This window comes from Balaenoptera borealis, assembly GCF_965194805.1.
Source record: "Balaenoptera borealis genome assembly, contig: HAP1_SCAFFOLD_2729, whole genome shotgun sequence".
Lineage (NCBI taxonomy): Eukaryota > Metazoa > Chordata > Mammalia > Artiodactyla > Balaenopteridae > Balaenoptera > Balaenoptera borealis.
In genome coordinates, this window is record NW_028121658.1 from 5750 (window position 1) to 23319 (window position 17570).

Sequence of the window (17570 nt, forward strand, 5' to 3'; positions counted from 1 at the left end):
CATTGATAAACGCAGAACATCAGGAATTATTAGACACATGCAAATCCAATCTACAGGAAGGTATCAGGTCAAACCAGTCAGAATGACCATCAGCAAAAAGTCAACAAACAATAGATGTTGAAGAAGTTGTGGAGAATAGCGTAACCTCTCGGTCTAACTGGGATGTAAACCGGTAACAGGCAATAATAGGAACAGAATGGCAGTGCGTTTAAAGGAAAAATTGAGTCACCATATGATCCGGAAGGCCCACTATAGGGCCTGTCACCTGAGAAAGCCAGAATCTAAGAGACACGGGATGGAAAATCGTGTATTGCAGTAGTATTTACAATAGCCATCACATGGAAGCAAACAAAATGTCCATCAACAGATAAATGGACAAAGAAGAAGTGGTACACGTACCGAACGGAATAGTAGCCTCGGGAGAAAAATGAACAATGCCGTTTTCAGAACTACAGATGAGCCTAGAAATAATCATATTAGGTTACGTAAGTCAAAAGGGAATGACAAATATCCTATGATATCATTTATACATGTTATCCTAAGATTGCTACCAATGAACATATTTCCACAGAAAAAGACACTCACAGACTTATAAAACAAACTAATGGTTAGGCAAAATGAAAGGTGGGAGGATGGATAAATTAAGACTATGGGGCTAACATACATATACTAATATATGTTAAATGTATATAAACATATAACATATAAACTATATGAATTATATAGTCACCAATACATATAAAATATATAATGACAAAACACCTACCAAATACCAAGGGAGGTTTACTCAACGTTCTGTAATAACATACACGGTAACAGGATCCGAAGATGAACAGACATATGTATGAAACATTGAGCAGATTCTGTACAGCCAATCACAACACTCTAATCAAATTTACTCTGATAAGAAATAGAAATTAAATTTTAAAAACAAACCTAAGTAAGGAGACATAAACTATTGGGGGATTGTCCCAGCACATTCCACTCTAATTTACAACCTCAGAATACTACCTCCAGGAAGACTCTGTTGCCCTAGTAACAAGAATTGAGAACATAATAATGCTGCCCCCTTGTGGCTGTTTCACACAACAGCAGCTTTAAACCCAATGCTAATGGTTGCTTAATAGTCACAAGGAGTGCAGGGCTGTAAATGTCACCTGCCCTCAAAAAATGCCCTGGGTTAGGGAATAGGCAAGAAAATTCAACACATGACAAATTTTTCAAGAAGTCAATATGAAGAGAGAAGTTGTACTCACTCTTTAAAAAAAGAAGGAAAAGAAAAAAAAGGACATGCCTAATGCTCAGTATAAGGAATTATTAGCCACATGCAAATCCAACCTCCAAAAATGTTTCAGAGAGGTAAAGAAGATGGCAGAAGATTAAGATGCGGAGATCACCTTCCTTCCCACAGATACATTAGAAATACATCTACACGTGGAACTGCTCCTACAGAACACTCACTGAACGCTGGCAGAAAACGTCAGACCTCCTAAAAGGCAAGAAACTCCCTACGGACTTGGGTAGGGCAAAAGAAAAAAGAAATAACAGAGCCAAAAGAATAGGGACGGGACCTGCACCAGTGGGAGGGTGCCATGAAGGAGGAAAGGTTTCCACGCACTAGGAAGCCCCTTCGTGTTCAGAGACTGTGGGTGGCAGAGGAGGGAAGCTTCAGAGCCACGGAGGAGAGTGCAGCCACAGGGGTGCGGAGGGCAAAGCAGAGAGACTCCCGCACAGAGGCTCGGCTCCGAGCAGCACTCACCAGCCAGAGAGTCTTGTCTGCTCACCCGCCATGGTGGGCAGGGGATGGGAGCTGAGGCTCGGGCTTTGGTCGGATCGCAGGGAGAGGACTGGGGTTGGCAGCGTGAACACAGCCTGAAGGGGTTAGCGCACCACAGCTAGCCGGGAGGGAGTCCAGGAAAAAGTCTGCAGCTGCCGAAGAGGCAAGAGACTTTTTCTTCCCTCTTTGTTTCCTGGTGCACGAGGAGAGGGTATTCAGAGCGCCACCTAAACGAGCTCCAGAGACGGGCGCGAGCCACGGCTATCAGCGTGGACCCCACAGCAACAGGGGCGCAGAGGGAAAAGCAGAGAGATTCCAGCACAGAAGATCAGCGCCAAGCAGCACTCACCAGCCCGAGAGGCTTGTCTGCTCGCCCGCCAGGGCAGGCGGGGGCTGGGAGCTGAGGCTCGGGCTTCAGTCGGATTGCAGGGAGAGGACTGGGGTTGGCGGCGTGAACACAGCCTGAAGGGGTTAGCGCACCACAGCTGGCCAGGAGGGAGTCCGGGAAAAAGTCTGCAGCTGCCGAAGAGGCAAGAGACTTTTTCTTGCCTCTTTGTTTCGCGGCGTGCAAGGAGAGGGGATTCAGAGCGCCACCTAAATGAACTCCAGAGACGGGCGCGAGCCGCGGCGATCAGCGCGGGCCCCAGAGACGGGCATGAGACGCTAAGTCTGCTGCTGCCGCCACCAAAAAGCCTGTGTGCGAGCACAGGTCAGTCTCCACACCGCCCCTCCCAGGAGCCTGTGCAGCCCGCCACGGCCAGGCTCCCGTGATCCGGGGACAACTTCCCCGGGAGAACGCACGGCGCGTCTCAGGCTGCTGCAACGTCACTCCGGCCTCTGCCACCACAGTCTCACCCCGCCTCCTCCGTACCGCTCCCTCACCCCGGCCTGAGTGAGCCAGAGCCCCCGAAGCAGCTGCTCCTTTAACCCCGTTCTGTCTGGACGGGGAACAGACGCCCTCAGGCGACCTACACGCAGAGGCGGGTCGAAATCCAGAGCTGAACCCCGGGAGCTGTGCGAACAAAGAAGAGAAAGGGAAATCTCTCCCAGCAGCCTCAGAAGCAGCGGATTAAAACTCCACGAACAACTTGATGTGCCTGCATCTGTTGAATACCTGAATAGACAATGAATCATCCCAAATTCAGGAGGTGGACTTTGGGAGCAGGATATATTAATTTTTCCCCTTTTCCTTTTTTTGTGAGTGTATATGTATATACTTCTGGGTGAGATTTTGTCTGTATAGCTTTGCTTTATAATAGCTTTATTTTACTTCACTATATTTTATCCTCTTTCTTTCTATTTTTTCTCCCTTTTACTCTGAGCCGTGTGGATGAAAGGCTCTTGGTGCTCCAGCCAGGCATCAGGGCTGTGCCTCTGAGGTGGGGGAGCCAACTTCAGGACACTGGTCCACAAGAGACCTCCCAGCTCCACGTAATACCAAACGGCAAAAATCTCTCAGAGATCTCCATCTCAACATCAAGACCCAGCTTCACTCAACGACCAGCAAGCTACAGGGCTGGACACCCTATGCCAAACAACTAGCAAGACAGGAACACAGCCCCATCCATTAGCAGAGAGGCTGCCTAAAATCATAATAAGGCCACAGACACCCCAAAATACACCACCAGACGTGGACGTGCCCACCAGAAAGACAAGATCCAGCCTCATCCACCAGAACACAGGCACTAGTTACCTCCACCAGGAAGCCTACACAACCCACTGAACCAACCTTAGCCACTGGGGACAGATACCAAAAACAACGGGAACTACGAACCTGCAGCCTGTGAAAAGGAGACCCCAAACACAGTAAGATAAGCAGAATGAGGCAACAGAAAAACACACAGCAGATGAAGGAGCAGGGTCAAAACACACCAGACCTAACAAATGAAGAGGAAATAGGTAGTCTACCTGAAAAAGAATTCAGAATAATGATAGTAAGGATGATCCAAAATCTTGGAAATAGAATAGACAAAATGCAAGAAACATTTAACAAGGATGTAGAAGAACTAAAGGGGAACCAAGCAATGATGAAAAACACAATAAATGAAATTAAAAATACTCTAGGTAGGATCAATAGCAGAATAACTGAGGCAGAAGAACGGATAAGTGACCTGGAAGATAAAATGGTGGAAATAACTACTGCAGAGCAGGATAAAGAAAAAAGAATGAAAAGAACTGAGGACACTCTCAGAGACCTCTGGGACAACATTAAACACACCAACATTCGAATTATAGGGGTCCCAGAAGAAGAAGAGAAAAAGAAAGGGACTGAGAAAATATTTGAAGAGATTATAGTTGAAAACTTCCTTAATGTGGGAAAGGAAATAGTTAATCAAGTCCTGGAAGCACAGAGAGTCCCATACAGGATAAATCCATGGAGAAACACGCCAAGATATATATTAATCAAACTGTCAAAAATTAAATATAAAGAAAACATATTAAAAGCAGCAAGGGAAAAACAATAAATAACACACAAGGGAATCCCCATAAGGTTAACAGCTGATCTTTCAGCAGAAACTCTGCAAGCCAGAAGGGAGTGGCAGGATATACTTAAAGTGATGAAGGAGAAAAACCTACAACCAAGATTAATCTACCCAGCAAGGATCTCATCCAGATTTGATGGAGAAATTAAAACCTTTACAGACAAGCAAAAGCTGAGAGAGTTCAGCACCACCAAACCAGCTTTACAACAAATGCTAAAGGAACTTCTCTAGGCAAGAAACACAAGAGAAGGAAAACACCTACAATAACAAACCCAAAACATTTAAGAAAATGGGAATAGGAACATACATATCGATAATTACCTTAAATGTAAATGGATTAAATGCTCCCACCAAAAGACACAGACTGGCTGAATGGATACAAAAACAAGACCCATATATATGCTGTCTACAAGAGACCCACTTCAGACCTAGAGACACATACAGACTGAAAGTGAGGGGATGGAAAAAGATATTCCATGCAAATGGAAATCAAAAGAAAGCTGGAGTAGCAATTCTCATATCAGACAAAATAGACTTTAAAATAAAGACTATTACAAGAGACAAAGAAGGACACTATATAATGATCAAGGGATCGATCCAAGAGGAAGGTATAACAATTGTAAATGTTTATGCACCCAACATAGGAGCACCTCAATACATAAGGCAAATACTAACAGCCATAAAAGGGGAAATCGACAGCAACACAATCATAGGAGGGGACTTTAACACCCCACTTTCACCAATGGACAGATCATCCAAAATGAAAATAAATAAGGAGACACAAGCTTTAAATGATACATTAAACAAGATGGACTTAATTGATATTTATAGGACATTCCACCCAAAAACAACAGAATACACATTTTTCTCAAGTGCTCATGGAATATTCTCCAGGATAGATCATATCTTGGGTCACAAATCAAGCCTTGGTAAACTTAAGAAAATTGAAATCGTATCAAGTATCTTTTCCAACCACAACGCTATGAGACTAGATATCAATTACAGGAAAAGATCTGTAAAAAATACAAACACATGGAAGCTACACAATACACTACTTAATAACGAAGTGATCACTGAAGAAATCAAAGGGGAAATCAAAAAATACCTAGAAACAAATGACAATGGAGACACGACGACCCAAAACCTATGGGACGCAGCAAAAGCAGTGCTAAGAGGGAAGTTTATAGCAATACAAGCCTACCTCAAGAAACAGGAAACATCTCGAATAAACAACCTAACCTTGCACCTGAAGCAATTAGAGAAAGAAGAACAAAAAAACCCCAAAGCTAGCAGAAGGAAAGAAATCATAAAGATCAGATCAGAAATAAATGAAAAAGAAATGAAGGAAACAATAGCAAAAATCAATGAAACTAAAAGCTGGTTCTTTGAGAAGATAAACAAAGTTGATAAACCATTAGCCAGACTCATCAAGAGAAAAAGGGAGAAGACTCAAATCAATAGAATTAGAAATGAAAAAGGAGAAGTAACCACTGACACTGCAGAAATACATACGATCATGAGAGATTACTACAAGCAACTCTATGCCAATAAAATGGACAACCTGGAAGAAATGGACAGATTCTTAGAAATGCACAACCTGCTGAGACTGAAACAGGAAGAAATAGAAAATATCAACAGACCAATCACAAGCACTGAAATTGAAACTGTGATTAAAAACCTTCCAACAAACAAAAGCCCAGGACCAGATGGCTTCACAGGTGAATTCTATCAAACTTTTAGAGAAGAGCTAACACCCATCCTTCTCAAGCTCTACCAAAAAATTGCAGAGGGAGGAACACTCCCAAACTCATTCTATGAGGCCACCATCACCCTGATACCAAAACCAGACAAAGATGTCACAAAGAAAGAAAACTACAGGCCAATATCACTGATGAACATAGATGCAAAAATCCTCAACAAGATACTAGCAAACAGAATCCAACAGCACATTAAAAGGATTATACACCATGATCAAGTGGGGTTTATTCCAGGAATGCAAGGATTCTTCAATATACGCAAATCAATCAACGTGATACATCATATTAACAAACTGAAGGAGAAAAACCATATGATCATCTCAATAGATGCAGAGAAAGCTTTCGACAAAATTCAACACCCATTTATGATAAAAGCCCTGCAGAAAGTAGGCATAGAGGGAACTTTCCTCAACATAATAAAGGCCATATATGACAAACCCACAGCCAACATTGTCCTCAATGGTGAAAAACTGAAACCATTTCCACTAAGATCAGTAACAAAACAAGGTTGCCCACTCTCACCACTATTATTCAACATAGTTTTGGAAGTGTTAGCCACAGCAATCAGAGAAGAAAAAGAAATAAAAGGAATCCAAATCGGAAAAGAAGAAGTAAAGCTGTCACTGTTTGCAGATGACATGATACTATACATAGAGAATCCTAAAGCTGCTACCAGAAAACTCCTAGAGCTAATCAATGAATTTGGGGAAGTAGCAGGATACAAAATTAATGCACAGAAATCTCTTGCATTTCTATACATTAATGATGAAAAATCTGAAAGTGAAATTAAAAAAACACTCCCGTTTACCACTGCAACAAAAAGAATAAAATATCTAGGAATAAACCTACCTAAGGAGACAAAAGACCTGTATGCAGAAAATTATAAGACACTGGTGAAAGAAATTAAGGATGATACAAATAGATGGAGAGATATACCATGTTCTTGGATTGGAAGAATCAACATTGTGAAAATGAGTCTACTACCCAAAGCAATCTACAGATTCAATGCAATCCCTATCAAATTACCAATGGCATTTTTTACGGAGCTAGAACAAATCATCTTAAAATTTGTATGGAGACACAAAAGACCCTGAATAGCCAAAGCAGTCTTGAGGGATAAAAATGGAGCTGGAGGAATCAGGCTCCCTGACTTCAGACGATATTACAAAGCTACAGTAATCGAGACAGTTTGGTACTGGCACAAAAACAGAAATATAGATCAATGGAACAGGATAGAAAGCCCAGAGATAAACCCACGCACATATGGTCACCTTATCTTTGATAAAGGAGGCAAGCATATACAGTGGAGAAAAGACAGCCTCTTCAATAAGTGGTGCTGGGAAAATTGGACAGATACATGTAAAAGTATGAAATTAGAACACTTCCTGACACCATACACAAAAATAAACTCAAAATGGATTAAATACCTAAGTGTAAGGCCAGACACTATCAAACTCTTAGAGGAAAACATAGGCAGAACACTCTATGACATAAATCACAGCAAGATTCTTTTTGACCCAGCTCCTAGAGAAATGGAAATAAAAACACAAACAAATGGGACCTAATGAAACTTAAAAGCTTTTGCACAGCAAAGAAAACCATAAACAAGACCAACAGACAACCCTCAGAATGGGAGAAAATATTTGCAAATGAAGCAACTGACAAAGGATTAATCTCCAAGATTTACAAGCAGCTCATGCAGCTCAATAACAAAAAAAACGAAAAACCCAATCCAAAAATGGGCAGAAGACCTAAATAGACATTTCTCCAAAGAAGATACACAGATTGTCAACAGACACATGAAGGAATGCTCAACATCATTAATCACTAGAGAAATGCAAATCAAAACTACAATGAGATATCATCTCACACCGGTCAGAATGGCCATCATCAAAAAATCTAGAAACAATAAATGCTGGAGAGGGTGTGGAGGAAAGGGAACACTCTTGCACTGTTGGTGGGAATGTAAATTGATACAGCCACTATGGAGAACAGTAGGGAGGTTCCTTAAAAAACTACAAATAGAACTACCATACGAGCCAGCAATCCCACTACTGGGGATATACCCTGAGAAAACCATAGTTCCAAAAGAGTCATGGACCAAAATGTTCATTGCAGCTCTATTTACAATAGCCAGGACATGGAAGCAAGCTAAGTGTCCATCATCGGATGAATGGATAAAGAAGATGTGGCACATATGTACAATGGAATATTACTCAGACATAAAAAGAAATGAAATGGAGGTATTTGTAATGAGGTGGATGGAGTTAGAGTCTGTCATACAGAGTGAAGTAAGTCAGAAAGAGAAAAACAAATACAGTATGCTAACACATATATATGGAATCTAAGGGGAAAAAAAGGCCATGAAGAACTTAGTGGCAAGACGGGAATAAACGCACAGACCTACTAGAGAATGGACTTGAGGATATGGGGAAGGGGACGGGTGAGATGTGACAGGGTGAGAGAGTGTCATGGACATATATACACTACCAAATGTAAAATAGATAGCTAGTGGGAAGCAGCCGCATAGCACAGGCAGATCAGCTCGGTGCTGTGTGACCACCTAGAGGGGTGGGATGGGGAGGGTGGGAGGGAGGGAGATGCAAGAGGGAAGAGATATGGGAACATATGTATATGAATAACTGATTCACTTTGTTATAAAGCAGAAACTAACACACCATTGTAAAGCAATTATACTTCAATAAAGATGTTTAAAAAAAAAAGGTTTCAGCTCACACCAGTCAAATCACCATCAGCAAAAAGTCTAAAAACTATAAATTCTGAAGGGGTTTTACAGAACTGTGTACCTTCTAGTTGCTGGTGGGATGTAAAGTGGTAACAGCACTAACAAAAACTGAATGGAGCTGCTTTAAAAGGTTAAAACTGAGCTACATATGATACGGCAGGGCACCTTTTGGGCCTATAACCTAAGACGACCAGAATCGGAAAGACAGCGACAGGCAAATGTGCACTGCAGCAATACTGAAATAGCCAAGACATGGAAGCAAAAAACAGGTCCATAATAAGATGAATGGTCAAAGAAGAAGGGGTATATGGACAGAATGGAATCTCAGTCACGAGTAAAAATAAAAGAATGGCATATGCAGCACCACAGAGGAGCCTAGAGATAATCACACAGCGTGAAGTAAGTCAGAATGCGAAAGACAAATGCCCTATGAGGTCCGTTATGTTATCTGAAAATTCATAAAAATGAACATATTTCCATAGAGAAAGGCAATCTCAGACTGAGAAGACAAACTTATGGTTAAGCCAAAGAAAAGGTGTGAGGAATGGATAAATTAGGATATTGGGGTTAACACACATATACTAATACATATAAAATATATAATCCCAAAAGACCTATGGAATACCAAAAGTGGTCTACTCAACACTCTGTAACAACGTACATGGAAAAGGACCCAAAGATCAATAGATATATGTATATCTGTAAATGAACAAGATTCTGTACACCTAGAAAAAAAAGACATTTTTCAATCAAATTTGCTCTGATAAAAACTACAACTTAAAGACACAAACAAGAATTACGGAGGCTAAAACTTATGGGGGTTTGTCCTGGCACATTCCACTCTAATCTGCAACCTAAAAGCACAACTTGCAGCAAGGTTCTGTTTCCCTAGCAAGCAGAGTTGGCAACGTAGAGATGCTGCCACACTAAGGCCGTTTTCTGAAACAGCAGCTTTAAATCTATTGCTAATGGTCACTAATATTCACAAGGACTGCAGGGCTGTAAATGACTCATGCCCTCAAAAAATGTCCTGGGGTAGGGAAAGGGCAAAAAAATCCAAACGCGGCAAATTTTTCAAGAAGGCAATTTGAAGTTGTAACATTAGCTCTATCTTAAAAAAAATGAAAAGCACATTGATAAATGCAAAACATCAGGAATTATTACACGCAGGCAAATCCAATCTACACAAAGGTATCACGTCACACCAGTCAGAATGACCATCAGCAAAAAGTCAACAAACAATAGATGCTGAAGAAGTTGTGGAGAATAGCGTAACCTCTCGGTCTAAGTGGGATGTAAACTGATAACGGCCAATAATAGGAACAAAATGGCAGCACGTTTAAAGGTAAAAATTGACTCACCATATGATCCGGAAGGCCCACAATTGGGCCTGTCACCTGTGAAAGCCAGAATCAAAAAGACACGGGATGGAAAATCGTGTATTGCAGCAGTATTTACAATAGCCAAGACATGGAAGCAAACAAAATGTCCATCAAAGATAAATGGACAAAGAAGAAGTGGTATACATACCGAGTGGAATAGTAGCCTCGGGAAAAAAATTAACAATGCCGTTTTCAGGACTACAGATGAGCCTAGAAATAATCATATAACATTAAGTAAGTAAAAAGGGTATGACAAATATCCTATGATATCATGTATACATGTTATCCTAAGATTGCTACCAATGAACATATTTCCACAGAAACAGACACTCACAGACTTATAAAACAAACAAATGCTTAGCCAAAATGAAAGGTGGGAGGATGGGTAAATTAGGACTATGGGGCTAACATACATATACTAATGTATGTTAAATGTATATAAACATATAACATATAAACCATATGAATTATATAGTCACCAATACATATAAAATATATAATGACAAAAACCTACCAAATACCAAGGGAGGTCTACTCAACATTCTGTATTAACATACATGGTAACAGGACCTGAAGATGAACAGACATATGTATGAATCATTGAGCAGATTCTGTACAGCCAGAAAACCGCAACACTCTAATCAAGTTTACTCCGATAAGAAATAGAAATTAAATTTAAAAAGCAAACATAAGTAAGGAGACATAAAGTTCTGGGGGCCTTTCCCAGCACAATCCACTCTAATATACAACCTTGGAACTCTACCTCCAGGAAGATTCTTTTGCACTAGTAACAAGGGCTGAGAACGTAATAATGCTGCTGCCTTGTGGCTGTATCCCACAACAGCAGCTTTAAACCAAGTGCTAATGGTTGCTTAATAGTCACAAGGACTGCAGGGCTGTAAATGACACCTGTCCTCAAAAAATGCCCTGGGGGGCTTCCCTGGTGGCGCAGTGGTTGAGAATCTGCCTGCCAACGCAGGGGACACGGGTTCGAGCCCTGGTCTGGGAAGATCCCACATGCCGCGGAGCGACTGAGCCCGTGAGCCACAATTGCTGAGCCTGCGCGTCTGGAGCCTGTGCTCCGCATCGGGAGAGGCCACGATAGTGAGAGGCCCGCGCAACGCGATGAAGAGTGGCCCCCACTTGCCGCAACTAGAGAAAGCCCTCGCACAGAAATGAAGACCCAACACAGTCATAAATAAATAAATAAAATTTAAAAAAAAAATGCCCTGCGATAGGGAATAGGCAAGAAAATTCAACACATGACAAATTTTTCAAGAAGTCAATAGGAAGAAGGAAGTTGTAATCACTCTTTAAAAAAAAGGGAAAAGAAGAAAAAGGATATGCCTAAAGCTCAGTATAAGGAATTATTAGCCACATGCAAAGGCAACGTGAAAAAGGTTTCAGCTCACACCAGTCAAATGACCATCAGCAAAAAGTCTACCAACTATAAATGCTGAAGGGGTTTTAGAGAACTGTCATCCTTCTAGCTGCTGGTGGGATGTAAAGTGGTAACAGCACTCACGGAAACTGAATGGAGCTGCTTTAAAAGGTAAAAATTGAGCTACCATATAATGCAGCAGGGCACCTTTTGGGCCTATAACCTAAGACCACCAGAATCGGAAAGACAGAGGCAGGCAAATGTGCACTGCAGCAATACTGAAATAGCCAAGACATGGAAGCAAAAAAAAGTTCCATAAACAGATGAATGGACAAAGAAAAAGTGGTATATGGACAGAATGGAATAGTAGACTTGGGAAAAAAATGAACAATGCCGTTTTCAGGACTACAAATGAGCCTAGAAATTATCATATTAGGTTAAGTAAGTCAAGAGGGAATGACAAATATACTATGATATCATTTATACATGTTATCCTACGATTGCTACCAATGAACATATTTCCACAGAAAAAGACAATCACAGACTTATAAAACAAACTAATGGTTAGCCAAAATGAAAGGTGGGAGGATGGATAAATTAGGACTATGGGGCTAACATACATATACTAATGTATGCTACATGTACCTAAACTATATGAATTATATAGTCACCAATACATATAAAATATATAATGACAAAACACCTACCAAATACCAAGGGAGGTCTACTCAACATTCTGTAATAACATACAAGGTAACAGAATCCGAAGATGAACAGACATATGTATGAATCATTGAGCAGATTCTGTACAGCCAGAAAACCACAACACTCTAATCAAATTTACTCCGATAAGAAATAGAATTTAAATTTAAAAAACAAACATAAGTAAGGTGACATAAATTTCTGGGGGCTTGTCACAGCACATTCCAGTGTAATTTACAACCTTGGAACACTACCTCCAGGAAGACTCTGTTGCCCCAGTAACAAGAGTTGAGAACGTAATAATGCTGCCGCCTTGTAGCTGTTTCCCACAACAGCAGCTTTAAACCAGGTACTAATGGTTGCTTAATAGTCACAAGGACTGCAGGGCTGTAAATGACACCTGTCCTCAAAAAATGCCCTGGGGTAGGGAATAGGCAAGAAAATTCTACACATGACAAATGTTTCAAGAAGTCAATATGAAGAGGGAAATTGTAGTCACTCTTTAAATAAAAAAGGAAAAGGAAAGAAAGGACATGCCTAAAGCTCAGTATAAGGAATTATTAGCCACATGCAAATCCAACTTCCAAAAAGGTTTCAGCTCACACCAGTCCAATGACCATCAGCAAAAAGTCTACAAACTATAAATGCTGAAGGGCTTTTAGAGAACTCTGTACCTTCTAGCTGCTGGTGGAATGTAAAGTGGTAACAGCACTAACGAAAACTGAATGGAGCTGCTTGAAAAGGTAAAAATTAAGCTACCATATGATGCTGCAGGGCACCTTTTTGGCCTATAACCTAAGACCACAAGAATCGGAAAGACAGAGGCAGGCAAATGGCACTGCAGCAATATTGAAATTGCCAAGACATGGAAGCAAAAAAAAGGTCCATAATCAGATGAATGGACAAAGAAGAAGTGGTATGTGGACAGATTGGAGTATCAGTCACAAAAAAAATAAAAGAATGGCATATGCAGCACCACAGATGAGCCTAGAGATAATCACACAACGTGAAGTAAGTCAGAATGTGAAAGACAGATGCCCTATGATGTCCCTTATGGTATCTGAAAATTCATAAAAATGAACATATTTCCTAGAGAAAGGCAATCTCGGATTGAGAAGACAAACTTATGGTTAAGCCAAAGAAAACGTGTGAGGAATGGATAAATTAGGATATTGGGGTTAACACACATATATTAATACATATAAAATATATAATCCCCAAAGACCTATGGAATACCAAGAGTGGTCTACTCAACACTCTGTAACAACCTACATGGGAAAGGACCCGAAGATCAATAGATATATGTATATGTGTAAATGAACAAGATTCTGTACACCTAGAAAAAAAGACATTTTTTAATCAATTTTGCTCTGATAAAAACTACAACTTAAAGACACAGACAAGAATTACGGAGGCTAAAACTTATGGGGGTTTGTCCTGGCACATTCCACTCTAATCTGCAACCTAAAAGCACAACTTGCAGCAAGGTTCTGTTTCCCTAGCAAGCAGAGCTGGCAACGTAGAAATGCTGCCACCCTAAGGCTTTTTCCTCAAACAGCAGCTTTAAATCTACTGCTAATGGTCACTAATATTCACAAGGACTGCAGGGCTGTAAATGATTCATGCCCTCAAAAAATGTCCTGGGGTAGGGAATGGCCAAAAAAATCCAAACGTGGCAAATTTTTCAAGAAGGCAATTTGAAGTTGTAACTTTAGCTCCATCTTAAAAAAAAATGAAAAGAACATTGATAAACGCAAAACATAAGGAATTATGAGACGCATGCAAATCCAATCTACACAAAGGTATCACCTCACACCAGTCAGAATGACCATCAGCAAAATGTCAACAAACAGAGCATTAACCAAGATGGCGGAGTAGAAGGACGTGTTCTCACTCCCTCTTGCGAGAGCACCAGAATCACAACTGGCTGCTGGACAATCACTGACAGGAAGACCCTGGACTTCACCAAGGAGGATACCCCACGTCCAAGGACAGAGGAGAAGCCACAGTGAGATGGTAGGAGGGGCGCAATCAGAGTAAAATCAAATCCCATAACTGCTGGGTGGGTGACTCACAGACTGGCGAACACTTATACCACAGAAGTCCACCCACTGGAGTGAAGGTTCTGAGCCCCACGTCAGGCTTCCCAACTTGGGGGTCCTGCAACGGGAGGAGGAATTCCTAGAGAATCAGACGTTGAAGCCTAGTGGGAATTGATTGCAGGACTTCTACAGGACTGGGGGAAACAGAGACCCCACTATTGGAGGGCACGCACAAAGTAGTGTGCGCATCGGGACCCAGGGGAAGGAGCAGTGACCCTGGGGGAGACTGAACCAGACCTACCTGCTGGTGTTGGGGGGTCTCCTGCAGAGGCGGGGGGTGGCTCTGTTTCACCGTGGGGACAAGGACACTGGCAGCGGAGGTTCTGGGAAGTGCTCCTTGGCGTGAGCCCTCCCAGAGTCTGCCATTAACCCCACCAAAGAGCCCAGGTAGGCTCCAGTGTTGGGTTGCCTCAGGCAAAACAACCAACAGGGAGGGAACCCAGCCCCACCCATCAACAGTCAAGTGGATTAAAGTTTTACTGAGCTCTGACCGCCACAGCAACAATCAGCTCTACCCACCACCAGAGCCTCCCATCAAGCCTCTTAGATAGCCTCAACCACCAGAGGGCAGACAGCAGAAGCAAGAAAAACTACAATCCTGCAGCCTGTGGACCAAAAACCACAGTTACAGAAAGATAGACAAGATGAAAAGGCAGAGGGCTATGTACCAGATGAAGGAACAAGAAAAAACCCCAGAAAAACAACTAAATGAAGTGGAGATAGGCAACCTTCCAGAAAAAGAATTCAGAATAATGATAGTGAAGATGATCCAGGACCTCGGAATAAGAATGGAGGCAAAGATCGAGAAGATGCAAGAAATGATTAACAAAGACCTAGAAGAATTAAAGAACAAACAAACAGAGATGACCAATACAATAACTGAAATGAAAACTACACTAGAAGGAATCAATAGCAGAATAACTGAGGCAGAAGAACGGATAAGTGACCTGGAAGACAGAATGGTGGAATTCACTGCTGCGGAACAGAATAAAGAAAAAAGAATGAAAAGAAATGAAGACAGCCTGAGAGACCTCTGGGACAACATTAAACGCAACAACATTCGCATTATAGGGGTCCCAGAAGGAGAAGAGAGAGAGAAAGGACCAGAGAAAATATTTGAAGAGATTATAGTCGAAAACTTCCCTAACATGGGAAAGGAAATAGCCACCCAAGTCCAGGAAGCGCAGAGAGTCCCATACAGGATAAACCCAAGGAGAAACACGCCGAGACACATAGTAATCAAACTGGCAAAAATTAAAGACAAAGAAAAATTATTGAAAGCAGCAAGGGAACAACGACAAATAACATACAAGGGAACTCCCATAAGCTTAACAGCTGATTTCTCAGCAGAAACTCTACAAGCCAGAAGGGAGTGGCATGATATACTTAAAGTGATGAAAGGGAAGAACCTACAACCAAGATTACTCTACCCGGCAAGGATCTCATTTAGATTTGATGGAGAAATCAAAAGCTTTACAGACAAGCAAAAGCTACGAGAATTCAGCACCACCAAACCAGCTCTACAACAAATGCTAAAGGAACTTCTCTAAGTGGGAAACACAAGAGAAGAAAAGGACCTACAAAAACAAACCCCAAACAATTAAGAAAATGGTCATAGGAACATACATATCGATAATTACCTTAAACGTGAATGGATTAAATGCCCCAACCAAAAGACACAGACTGGCTGAATGGATACAAAAACAAGACCCATATATATGCTGTCTACAAGAGACCCACTTTAGACCTAGGGACACATACAGACTGAAAGTGAGGGGATGGAAAAAGATATTCCATGCAAATGGAAATCAAAAGAAAGCTCGAGTAGCTATACTCATATCAGATAAAATAGACTTTAAAATAAAGAATGTTACAAGAGACAAGGAAGGACACTACATAATGATCAAGGGATCAATCCAAGAAGAAGATATAACAATTATAAATATATATGCACCCAACATAGGAGCACCTCAATACATAAGGCAACTGCTAACAGCTATAAAAGAGGAGATCGACAGTAACACAATCATAGTGGGGGACTTTAACACCTCACTTACACCAATGGACAGATCATCCAAAATGAAAATGAATAAGGAAACAGAAGCTTTAAATGACACAATAGACCAGTTAGATTTAATTGATATTTATAGGACATTCCATCCAAAAACAGCAGATTACACGTTCTTCTCAAGTGCGCACGGAACATTCTCCAGGATAGATCACATCTTGGGTCACAAATCAAGCCTCAGTAAATTTAAGAAAATTGAAATCATATCAAGCATCTTTTCGGACCACAACGCTATGAGATTAGAAATGAATTACCGGGAAAAAAACGTAAAACAGACAAACACATGGAGGCTAAACAATACGTTACTAAATAACCAAGAGATCACTGAAGAAATCAGAGAGGAAATCAAAAAATACCTAGAGACAAATGACAATGAAAACACGACGACCCAAAACCTATGGGATGCAGCAAAAGCAGTTCTAAGAGGGAAGTTTATAGCTATACAAGCCTATCTCAAGAAACAAGAAAAATCTCAAGTAAACAATCTAACCTTACACCTAAAGAAACTAGAGAAAGAAGAACAAACAAAACCCAAAGTTAGCAGAAGGAAAGAAATCATAAAGATCAGAGCAGAAATAAATGAAATAGAAACAAGGAAAACAATAGCAAAGATTAATAAAACTAAAAGTTGGTTCTTTGAGAAGATAAACAAAATTGATAAGCCATTAGCCAGACTCATCAAGAAAAAGAGGGAGAGGACTCAAATCAATAAAATCAGAAATGAAAAAGGAGAAGTTACAACAGACACCGCAGAAATACAAAGCATCCTAAGAGACTACTACAAGCAACTTTATGCCAATAAAATGGACAACCTGGAAGAAATGGACACATTTTTAGAAAGGTATAACCTTCCAAGACTGAACCAGGAAGAAACAGAAAATATGAACAGACCAATCACAAGTAATGAAATTGAAACTGTGATTAAAAATCTTCCAACAAACAAAAGTCCAGGACCAGATGGCTTCACAGGTGAATTCTATCAAACATTTAGAGAAGAGCTAACACCTATCCTTCTCAAACTCTTCCAAAAAATTGCAGAGGAAGGAACACTCCCAAACTCATTCTATGAGGCCACCATCACCCTGATACCAAAACCAGACAAAGACACTACAAAAAAAGAAAATTACAGACCAATATCACTGATGAATATAGATGCAAAAATCCTCAACAAA

The 17570-nt window shown here is 40.9% G+C and overlaps 1 long non-coding RNA gene across 1 annotated transcript; it reads left to right on the forward strand.

The window, feature by feature from the left end:
• The first annotated feature begins 450 nt into the window (after positions 1–450).
• Positions 451–14277, forward strand: LOC309621974. Its single transcript, XR_014240389.1, has 2 exons — positions 451–1348; positions 11546–14277. It is a non-coding gene; the product is annotated as an uncharacterized lncRNA (long non-coding RNA).
• Positions 14278–17570: the final 3293 nt, after the last annotated feature.